The sequence below is a fragment of the Somniosus microcephalus genome, chromosome 7, assembly GCF_052327205.1.
Source record: "Somniosus microcephalus isolate GS21.2 chromosome 7, FLI_Smic_1.0, whole genome shotgun sequence".
NCBI classification, from domain to species: domain Eukaryota; kingdom Metazoa; phylum Chordata; class Chondrichthyes; order Squaliformes; family Somniosidae; genus Somniosus; species Somniosus microcephalus.
In genome coordinates this window covers 162,067,509-162,079,750 of record NC_140993.1, presented here as the reverse complement: position 1 = coordinate 162,079,750, position 12,242 = coordinate 162,067,509, and the positions used below count along the sequence as shown (strand labels likewise).

Here is a 12,242-nt window from a genome sequence, read left to right as displayed (position 1 = left end):
TCTGTTTATTACAATCTGAAGCAGACAAAAATCTTTGATTTAACTGCGTCACTAGTGAACTTTCTGACACGAGTTAGTAAATTAGGGTAAGAAGTGGGGCACTGGAGGAACTGTAATTTAATATACAGTTGTAATGTTAAGGTACGGTGCGGATCATTTCGCATTGCTGGTGATAATGGATTTCGTGCAAAGCCAGTTTGAATGAACTTCTTGTGTGGAGAGTATGGAGTTCTGACACCGGGCTGTTGTATTAGTCACTGAGGCGCGAGTCCCGCTCCGGTCATCCCATTTGTACACACGCCCCGCTATCCAATCTCATATTATTATTAGGAAGACATCTATCCCGTTCGAATAGATCTAAAGAATGCATCATCAGTCAAATTATATGATTGGTTCATAACTATATTGATTTTAAAATATTTATTGAAAAATATTTTTATTTGGCTCATAGACACTTGAAATGAAAAAACCTTAAAATGTCTGAAATTGCGATGTTAAGCTATATTTTCAATTTATAATTACAAGTAACATTTGTAGTAAGCATCCAGGTTAGTATTTTTAAAAAATAAGCAGATATGTGCAGCAGCTGCCTTGTGGGTTTAATTTCCATTTTTAGGAAGTTAAGATCAAAATTAAAGAAGGGCTTTTATGTCTGTTTTTGGTAAAACGTGACGGTTTGTAATCACTGCATCAATTAAGAATGATTATTGCTCACTGGTAGGTGTGAAATTGGGATCAAACATTATTCAAAATTAATGCCTACGGTAGTAATGTTAGTGATATAATCTACAAATAAACTCTGGAGTTAAAATGATTGAATAATGCAAAAATCTGGAGAGTTGTCCCTCTACAACAACATCTTTATCTGGAGAGGAGGACTCACCCTTGTTCTGACTGAGATTTCTGCCACATCTTATCACCCTCTGCTGGCTATTTTCTTTATTGCTCTAACTATTAAAAAAAACATTTATTAGAAATGCTCATCTTTACTTATACTTAGGTTATGTTTACACTTGCAACTTTAGTATCACTGCAAAGCAGTTTCCCCTTCACACCATTCTTACAGTTGTATTGTAAATCTAGAGTCAAGGCCTGATCTGATTCTGGAGAGAAATGGCAGGAGACTTGCTGGAGGGAGTAATCACATACCATTTTGATTTGAAGCCAAATGGAGTGTAACTCCAGTACAGTGTGGAACAAGGTTTTGAAAATGCTCTTGGACTTGCTAAAGACTTTTTAAACCTGCTTTGAGCTAAAGACAACGTGGGCAGTGATGTCCACATTCTTGATGTTTAAATTTTTAACTGCTGTGAAAGAAGCTCTGGGCATGTGTGTAGCTCCATATTGTGAGCAACTCCATATGCACAGAGCTTTCTCCAGGGTGGAAGAACTGGAATTCCAGGCAGATTGTATAAAGTGTGGCATAGAGTTTCTGCTTTGGGATCAATCGGGAAATTGTGCCCAAAATGCGCTTGAAATTGCACTGGTTAGGTTACAGTTCAAGTTTCTGCTAAAATTTAATTGCATAATCATCCATGAACCAACGCAATAGGGCAACGTAATATAATGTAATCATTTTTTTAAATTTCTTTCCATTAAATAGTATTCCTTGATGAATGTAAGAGTGGTAACCTAGTACAGTTTTATTAATACAGCTGAAAATAGGTTTATCACCAAAAATAAGCACTTGAATAAGCATGTTCAGTCCTCCACCTGTGAGTAACCTGATTTAAAATCACTAAAAATGACATTAAAAACCTATGCAGAACCATTTAATAGTTTCATTGGTGTACACTAGTATTTAGTAAATTAAATATTTCTTGATATGAAAAAACTCTTACAATGTGCCTACTAGTGCCTGTGCACCTAAGAAAATGAGTGCAATTTGAAGAGCCTTCCCAAACCAGCGGCAATCGACAGAATCTCGCAAAATTGACCTGGAGGTGTGGCCAGTTTTGTCACAGACTGTTGTCCATAGGAGGGGCCAAGGCATTTAATTCAAATACAAACATTTTATGGGATTTGCTGAAATATGTGTTTGATTGGCAGATTTCTTTTTGAATTCAACAGTGATTTAAAGGCCAACTGAACCTTGAACCAGCGTAAAAGATCACGGAAAGCATGAACGTAAATGGTTTTGGGCGTAACTCACTTACGTTTAAAATTCCCCGATCTTTTAGGCTGGTTGTGCTGATTCCGCCCAAATTGCGCTGATACTACTAGCACAAACAAGCCTTGGTATGTCTGCCTGAACCAATATTGCAGCTATTTGTCTTAAACTGGTAGATGCAGTATAACGGTAACATTAACGTTTCAATGTGGATCATGTAGCTAATATGTAGAACACATTTTTTTTTCTAAATGCCACACTCAAATTCATTGTGAAGTTATGGTGTGTGTATTGCTGGAGCTCATTGCCACATGATGATCAAAAGAATAAAAAGCATTAAGTCTTTTCTACAGTTTATGAATTAAACTCTTAGGGGGTTGTGGTAAACCACTGTTATTGTTTTCATTGTTGCTCACTACTGTTATCGTTATTGCACATTGTTACCTCTTGCTACTCACTGTGTACCAATGCATGCCTCAGCTGGCTCCGCCTACATGACCTGGTATAAAGGTGGCTGCCCGGCAACCCACTTCCTTCTTGGAACCAGTCGTCCATGAGAGGCATGCTCTGTTCTTTAGTTAATAAAAACCTTTTCATTACTTTCCTAATTCATCGCCTTTTATGGAGTAATTGATAAGCGTATCAATTTTATTAACTAAAAGTAAAATGTCCGGAACTGAGCAGCAACAACAGCAGGCGTTGCTGCGAGCCCTCAGACCAGCATGCCTGGACCTCGACCCCCAAGCGGCGGGTTCATCTACCAATTTCGAACACTGGCTGAGCTGCTTTGAATCCTTCCTAGAAGCCTCCGCCGTGACATCGGAGGAGAACAAATTAAAAGTCCTGACCGCCCAGGTGAGCCCTCAAGTATATACACTCATCCGGGACGATACTACGTACACGGCGGCTCTCGACCTGCTAAAAGGGCAATACACGCGCCCAGTGAATACGATTTACGCCAGACACCTCCTGGGATCCTGCAGGCAGCAACCGGGGGAATCGGTAGAGGCATTTTTACGGGCGTTACAGACGCTCTGCAGGGACTGTGACTGTAAGGCGGTAACGGCTGCGGCGCACGCGGAGGGACTTACCTGTGATGCCTTCGTTAAGGGCCTCCTGTCCGACTACTCCCGGCAGAGACTGCTCGAAAGCAAGGAGCTCGACCTGAAGACGGCCGTAGCCCTTGCGCTCTCACTAGATGTGGCCCACCGAAACCTCGAAGCATACGCACATAACGGGGCCGCACCATGGTCATCACGACCTTGGGACATGGGACCGCCGCCCCCGGTACCAACTACTGCAGCGATGTCCCAAAAGCAACCGGGACCGCCGCCCCCGGTACCAACTGCTGCAACGATGTCCCGTAACCAGGCCCAAAAATGCTATTTCTGTGGCCAGTTAAAACACCCCAGAGCGCGCTGCCCGGCGAAGACCGCTACCTGCTCTGGCTGCGGGAAGAAAGGCCATTACGCCAACGCCTGCAGAGGGAAACCCGCGAACGCCAGCAGCGCCGCGTGTGAACCGTGGGGGCAGCCATCTTCTCCGCCATTTTGTGCAACTCCGGCCGCGTGGGGATCGGAATCACGGCCGCCGCCATTTTGCCCTCCGCACTCAACCGCCAATTTGTCTCCGGACTCGACCACCGTCTCGTCGGACGACCTTATCAGCTCACTCAGCCATACACTGGCCTCCATTACGCTGGATCAAGCACTCCCTCATCATCTGTCCAGGTCCATGATGGACATTACGGTAAACGGCCGCGCCACTACTTGCCTGTTTGACAGCGGGAGCACGGAGAGTTTTATTCACCCCGACACGGTGCGTAGCCACTCCCTCATGGTCCTGCCAACGCGCCATCGGATTTCTATGGCGTCCAAGTCCCATTCAACGGACGTCGGCGGCTACTGTGTGGTGACCCTTTCGGTTAGGGGCACTGAATATAAAAATTTTAAACTTCTTGTCCTGCCCCGTCTTTGCGCTGCCGTTCTGCTAGGGTTGGATTTTCAGTGCCACCTCAAAAGTGTCACATTGGCATACGGTGGACCCCTTCCCCCACTCACAGTCTGCAACCAACAGCTTTTAAATCGCCCGCCGCGCACCACTTGCAGCCTTTCCACACTCAAAGTCCCCCCCCTCCCTTGTTCGCTAACCTCACCCGCGACTGTAAACCCATCGCTACCAAGAGCAAGCGGTACAGCGCCGGGGACGGAGCTTTTATTAGCGCTGAGGTGGAGCGACTCCTGAAGGAGGGCATTATTGAAGGGAGCACCAGCCCATGGCGAGCCCAGGTTGTAGTCGTTAAGACCGCCGATAAACGCCGCCTGGTCATCGACTACAGCCAAACCATAAACCGGTACACCCAGCTGGACGCATACCCCCTTCCCCGCATATCTGATATGGTCAATCAGATTGCGCAATACAGGGTATTCTCCACCATTGACCTTAAGTCAGCATACCACCAACTCCCTATCCGCCATGAGGACCGCCAGTATACTGCCTTCGAGGCAAACGGCCGCCTCTACCACTTCCTTAGGGTCCCCTTCGGCGTCACCAACGGGGTTTCGGTCTTCCAAAGGGAGATGGACCGGATGGTTGACCAGAACGCGCTGCAGGCCACCTTTCCCTATCTGGATAACGTCACCATCTGCGGCCACGACCAGCAGGACCATGACGTTAATCTAGCGAAATTCCTCCGTACGGCCCAGCGGCTGAATCTAACATACAATAAAGAGAAATGTATGTTTCACACCACGCGCCTTGCCATCCTCGGCTGCGTAGTGGAGAACGGAGTCATCGGGCCCGACCCCGACAGAATGCGCCCCCTTATGGAGCTCCCCCTCCCCCACTGCCTAAAAGCACTGAAGAGATGCCTGGGGTTTTTCTCTTACTATGCTCAGTGGGTGCCCAACTATGCGGACAAAGCCAGACCCCTCATCAAGTCCACCTCCTTCCCCCTGACATCAGAGGCGGGTGCTGCCTTCACTCTTATCAAGAGTGATATTGCGAAGGCCACAATGCACGCAGTGGATGAGTCCATCCCTTTCCAAGTGGAGAGCGATGCATCCAACTTCGCCCTAGCTGCAACCCTTAACCAGGCGGGGAGACCCGTGGCCTTTTTCTCAAGGACCCTCCAGGGCCCCGAGATTCGACACTCCTCTGTTGAAAAGGAGGCCCAGGCTATTGTGGAAGCGGTGTGACACTGGAGGCATTACCTGGCCGGAAAACGATTTACCCTTCTCACTGACCAGCGTTCAGTTGCTTTTACGTTCAATAATAAGCAGAGGGGCAAAATCAAGAACGACAAGATCTTGAGGTGGAGAATTGAACTTTCCACCTACAATTACGATATCTTGTACCAGCCCGGGAAACTCAATGAGCCCCCAGATGCTCTATCACGAGGTACATGCGCCAACGCGCAAGTTGATAGACTGCGGACCCTCCACAATGACCTCTGCCACCCCGGGGTCACCAGATTCTGCCACTTCATTAAGTCCCGCAACCTGCCCTACTCCATCGAGGAGGTCAGAACTATGACCAGGAACTGCCAAATCTGTGCCGAATGCAAACTGCATTTTTATAGGCCAGACAGAGCAAGCCTCCTGGGCCCGTCCTACTGCGGAGGCACGTGAGGACCCATAAAATGGACCCCCTGGTCGAGAGGGTGAACCTCCTACACGCCAACCCCCAGTATGCCTACGTGGCAAACCCAGACGGGCGGGAGGACACGGTCTCCATACGAGACCTCGCACCCTCGGGCGCCCCTGAATCACCACCGTTATTATCCACCACTTCTCCCAACCCAACCCCTGTAGACGGCATGCCGGAGCCCCAGGACCCTTCGTCGACCACTCAGACACCAGACTCGACGTTGGATACTGCAGCACCGCCGCCACTGCTACGACGATCAGGACGGCATACAAGGCCTCCTGATAGACTTACCTACACGAACTTTTAGTACACTTCACCCCGCCGGACTCAATTTTAAACAAGGGGTGAATGTGGTAAACCACTGTTATTGTTTTCATTGTTGTTCACTACTGTTATCGTTATTGCACATTGTTACCTCTTGCTACTCACTGTGTACCAATGCATGCCTCAGCTGGCTCCGCCTACATGACCTGGTATATAGGTGGCTGCCCGGCAACCCACTTCCTTCTTGGAACCAGTCGTCCACGAGAGGCATGCCCTGTTCTTTAGTTAATAAAAACCTTTTCATTACTTTCCTAATTCATCGCCTTTTATGGAGTAATTGATAAGCGTATCAGGGGTGAAATTGGATAAAGCTGAAAAACAGGCGCGGGCACCGCGGTGCGCGATCTGCCCATGCCTGTTGAAAGCTCAGGCAGCACATCAAATGCGTGCTGCCTGCTAATTAAAATGATTGCAGCGCACTGCCCAATGCTGAACGTGCTGCTAACAGGCTGAGCGCTCAGCAGGAGGCCGACGTTCGCTTTACTTATAGCTTTACTTAAAGTTAGCCTGCATCTCTTAAAGGCAGTCTGCACCTCTTAAAGGTGAGCTGCCTTCTGGTGATGAAAAATGTTAAAAGTGCTTCTGCACACATCCAAAAGGCTCAGCAGGCCAGGGAAAGGGCACCCACGGTCTTGGACGCAGCATTCGAGGCCTTTGTGCAGGGGATGAACACTGGAAGAGAGGAGCTCTATCCACAGGGTGCCAGGAGCAATGTTCCCTTTAAGCTGCGCAACCATCCAGGGATCCCGTGCAGCCGGTTTGCCAGCTTTTCAATGCAAAATCGCACATGCGCGGTATTTTGAATGGCCCACGCAGTCTCTTTAAGGGGCCACGTGGCGCCAAAAAAAGTTATAGGGAACATTGGCCAGGAGGCCCTCCAGAAAGAAGGATGTGGGACCAGATCACCAATGCGGTCGGTGCCTGCAGTGTTGCCCTCAGGACATGGTTCCAGTGCCCAAAGAAGTTTCATGACCTGAGATGAGTGGTGAAGGTCAGTGAATGCATCTTCAAAAGCTGTTTCCTATCAACTGCACCACTAGCCTCATGCACTGCTCAATGCACAAACTCCCCCCCCATGACTCACCTACCAACAATGTCTACCAAACACGAGGCACACCTCACATTCCTGGCTTCACCTCACCCTTTTGGAGGAGACGGTGCTGCCATTCTTGACAGGGGCATGGCTGCGCCCTTGGCCAGTGGCAGGATTGAAATGATACAAGCTGCCGGTATCCTCATATGTTATCCTCCTTTTCACATCCCATTTCCCTCTCATCCCACAATATCTTCTGATTTACAAGCTGCACATGGTGTAAGCATGCACATCTTGCTTTACCCCCTTCCCTTACCATAACCCTACCCTTGTGCTTCCTCATTTCAGACACCCAAGATATCCAGCCTGCCCAGCCAGTGGTTGAACAAGAAGAGGGAGAGGAGAGAGAAGAAGAAGAAACACTGTCACTCGATTTCACATTCACAGCCACCAGCTCCTCGAGGCCATCCTGCAAGGCCAGCTGCAGTGTCCCCCACTGAAAGTCAGCAGCCTTCCACCAGCCATGCTGCAGGCACTGGGGTAGCACTGCATAGGAGCACTAGGAAAGGCAAAGGCACACACAAGACAGTCACTAAGCGAATGCACAAGGTTGATTAGTTGATTTTTGATGTAATATTGGATGGATAGATGGATAAAGTTGGATTGGAAAGTTTGCTTTGTGGTGGCTTTTATTTCAGTATTGTGGCCAAGAGGACGCTGTGATGGTCAATAACAGAGGGAAGGTAAGGTGTGGGAGTAATGTTGAAAGGGGAATTGAAGTTGTGGTCACTAGTACCGCAGGCGGATGATTCGATCCCGGCCAAAAAGGGGCTGTCTGAGTTTGCATACTTTTGCTTCCTCCTTTTCTACTTCCTCCTCTTCTGCTTCTTCCTCTTCTGCTTCTTTCTCTTCTCCTCCTCCTCCCTCTGCGAGCAGTTTGTCCCCTTTGCTGCTTCTGCTCCATCTCCATGTCACGCTGCAGCCCAAGGGGGACTGCAACTAGAGCCCCCAGGACTGAGAGCAGGTGGTGTTCTCAGTGGCCTTCCTTTAAGAGCCAAAGCTTTTCAAATGTCCAGCAGCATCCCTGCACACTTTAACAACTTCTAAATGTATTACAACAAGCCACTATTCCAATAAAATGTAAAGAAACTGGTACAAAAGCAAAAATCTAAACTTATCTCAAAGTTGCGTGTGCCCCTTTAAGAAGCGCTGGTGGGGGGCTCCATCATGCAGCTGAACATGTTCAGCTGTGGGTGCTTTGGAGAGGGCATTGAATGGAGCGGCAATGTCCAAAATAACAGGTCATGCGTCAGTTCAGCGTTGCGTGCTGATTGACATCACATTCTGACTAATTATCATTTTTCCAGTGAGCGCAGGCAATGGCAGCGCTGCCGACCCGCCCAAAATGGCGGCCACTGTGTTCATAGAAGTGGGCGGAAGAGAGGTGGCTGCCATTTTTTCTCCGAAACCGGTGTTATCAGCCGGCGCTAAGGTGCTGAATTTCACGGCCTTAAGACTTAACTGTGCAGAACATGAAAATCTTTAGAAACAGAAAACGGTCATCAGACTCAAAGAAACTCATCACTATTTGGTAGATCAACCCTACTCACCCACCCTTTTCCCCCATATCCTTCCATCCCTTCTCTGGAAACAATAGTCACTTGATCCCATTTATGCTTGCCCCTGCACCCTATCAAGGGCAGAATCCGTCCTGTAGTTGTTTTATAATTTAAAAAAAAAATTTAAGTTTAGATATTCTTTAGGTTCAGAATCTTAGAACATTCCTTTAAGTGAACCATTGCTTTCGATGTTCCTAAGACTGCTTCCGGATGCCCAGATATCTAGGTAAGTTCATAGCATGTCCAGGGATTGAACAAAGAACCCTTTTCACTATATATCAGCTTACTGGTTTTATTATATGCCTTCACATGATCTTCCTTGACTTCGGAAGTCGTCAAAATGACACCAAATTGGACCACGACTTAGGCTTTAATGAATTAGGCATTAAACCAAATAAATTTATTCAACATTCAAAGAATAAGTGAACAGTAGTAATGACACAACATTGGTTTTACAGTAATTATCAAACTGAACAATCTCCTCAAGCAAATAGAAAATAAATAGTAACAACTACAACAACAACTTTTATTTATATAGCGCTTTTAGCATAGTAAAATGTCCCAAGGTGCTTCACAGGAGCGTTACAAAACAAAATTTGGCATTGAGCCACATAAGGAGATATTAGGGCAGATGACCAAAAGCGTGGTCAAAGAGGAGCATCTTAAAGGACAAAAGAGAGATAGAGAGGTGAAGAAATTTAGGGAGGGAATTCCAGAGCCTTGGAAGCTGAAGGCACAGCGGTTAAAATTGGGGAGCGTGGAGCGATTAAAATTGGGGATGCTCAAGAGGCCAGAATTGGAGGAGCGCAGATATCTTGGAGGGTTGTAGGACTGGAGGAGATTACAGAGATAGGGAAGAGTGAGGCCATGGAAGGATTTGAAAACAAGGATGAGAATTTTAAAATCGAGGCATTGCTTAACCGGGAGCCAATGCAGGTCAGCGAGTACAGGGGTGATGGGTGAACGGGACTTGGTGCGAGTTAGGACACGGGCAGCAAAGTTTTGGATGACCTCAAGTTTACGGAGGGTATAAAATGGGAGGCCGGCCAGGAGTGCAGGGACGGGGTTGGGCAATGTTACGTAGGTGGAAGTAGGCGGTCTTAGTGATGGTGTGGATATGTGGTCGGAAGCTCATCTCGGGGTCAAATATGGCACCAAGGTTGCGAACAGTGGTTCAGCCTCAGACAGTTTCCAGGGAGAGGTACGGAGTTGGTGGCTAGGGAACGGAATTTGTTGTGGAGACCAAATACAATGGCTTCGGTCTTCCCAATATTTAGTTGGAGCAAATTTCTGCACAAAAAACTATGAATTCTTACATGGTCATTCTTTTCCCATTGGACAGACAGTTTGCGAAGCATTTTCCAGCAAATGCCTGATACTGGACATATTTAAATCACTAAATAACAACAGAAAATGCTGGAAAAACTCAGCAGGTCAGGCAACATCCGTGGAGAGAAATTTGAGTTGACGTTTCGGGTCGAACCCTTCTTCAAAACTGGAAAGAAAAGAAAATAGATCGAAGGCAGGGCTGCGATTGGACAAAAGAAGTGAAAGAGACAAAAGAAGTATAAGAGACAATAAAAAGTGTTCGAAGCCAGATGAGATGGTAATAGGCTGAGATTAGGTGTGAAGTGTACTGGCAGGGCAAGAGATAGCTGCCAGGTGGGAGAGTGAAACAAAAGGAAAGGGGGGGAAAGGAGTGGAAAAATTACAGGTAAAAAATTAATGGGGGCCGAGGTTTTGATCTGAAATTGTTGAACTTGATACTGAGTCCGGAAGGCTGTAAAGTGCCTAATCGGAAGATGAGGTGCTGTTCCTCGAGTTTACGTTGAGCTTCCGTGGAACAATACAAGAGGCCAAGAATGGTGAGGTCCGAGTGGGAGTGGAGCGGTGAATTAAAATGACAGGCGACCGGAAGCTCGGGGTCACCCTTACGGACTGAACGGAGGTGTTCCGCAAAGCGGTCACCCAATCTGCGTTTGGTCTCCCCAATGTAGAGGAGACTGCATCGTGAGCAGCGAATACAGTATACTAGATTGTGAGAAGTACAAGTAAATCGCTGTTTCACCTGGAAGGGGTGTTTGGGGCCCTGGACAGTGGGAAGGGGGGAGGTATAGGGGCAGGTGTTACATCTCCTCTGCTTGCACGGGAAGGTGCCAGGTGAAGGGCTGTTGGAGGTGATAGAGGAGTGGACTAGGGTGTCTTGGAGGGAGCGGGCCCTACGGAATGCTGAAAGGGGAGGGGAGGGGAAGATACGTTTGGTGGTGGGATCACTTTGGAGGTAGCGGAAATGCCGGAGGATGATCCGTTGAATGTGGAGGCTGGTGGCGTGAAAGGTGAGGACAAGGGGAACCTTATCGTGGTTCCGGGAGGGAGGGGCAGGGGTGAGAGCAGAAGTGTGGGAGATAGAACGGACACGGTCGAGGGCAGTGTCAGCCACGGTAGAGGGAAATCTTCGGTTGTGAAAAAAGGAGGACATGTCTGAAGCACTGGTGTGGAAGATGGCATCATCGGAGCAGATGCGGCGGAGACGGAGAAACTGGGAGAATGGAATAGAGTCCTTACAGGAGGCATGGTGGGAGGAAGTGTAGTCCAGGTAGCTGTGGGAGTCACTACAAGCCCACCTCCGTTCAGTCCGTAAGGGTGATCCTGAGCTTCCGGTCGCCTGTCATTTTAATTCACCGCTCCATTCCCACTCGGACCGCACCGTCCTTGGCCTCTTGTACTGTTCCACGGAAGCTCAATGTAAACTCGAGGAACAGCACCTCATCTTCCGATTAGGCACTTTGCAGCCTTCTGGACTCATTATCGAGTTCAACAATTTCAGATCATAACCTCGGCCCCCATTTTTTACCTGTAATTTTTCCACTCCTTCCCCCCCCCCGCCTTTCCTTTTGTTTCACTCTCCCACCTGGCAGCTATCTCTTGCCCTGCCAGTACACTTCACACCTAATCTCAGCCTATTACCATCTCGTCTGGCTTCGAACACTTGTTATTGTCTCTTCTGCTTCTTTTGTCTCTTTCACTTCTTTTGTCCGATCGCAGCCCTGCCTTCGATCTATTTTCTTTTCTTTCCAGTTTTGAAGAAGGGTTCAACCCGAAACGTCAACTCAAATTTCTCTCCACGGATGTTGCCTGACCTGCTGAGTTTTTCCAGCATTTTCGGTTGTTATTTCGGATTTCCAACATCTGCAGTATTTTGCTATCATATTTAAATCATTGTTGAATTTTTTTTTTAAATCTGCCAATCAAACAAATGTTTCAACAAATCCCGTAAAATGTTTGTATTTGAATGAAATGCCTTGGCCCTTCTTATGGACACCAGTCTGAGATAAAACAACTAACATTTGTAATATTTGTTCCAAAGTAAAGCAGGGCATGTTTTTCTGTGAGTGAAGCTGGTTTTTAACATTTTATGTAGTATAGCAGAATTAAGTAAGCCAATACTGTGCTAAATCTTAGATAAAATGATTTATTTTTGTCACAATTCTTCCTATGATTAGGTTAC

The 12,242-nt window shown here is 47.3% G+C and overlaps 1 protein-coding gene across 1 annotated transcript in view; it reads left to right on the top strand.

The window, feature by feature from the left end:
• Positions 1-12,242, top strand: part of sbspon (somatomedin B and thrombospondin type 1 domain containing) — a 41,584-nt gene that overhangs the window by 1,057 nt on the left and 28,285 nt on the right. The window lies entirely within an intron of this gene.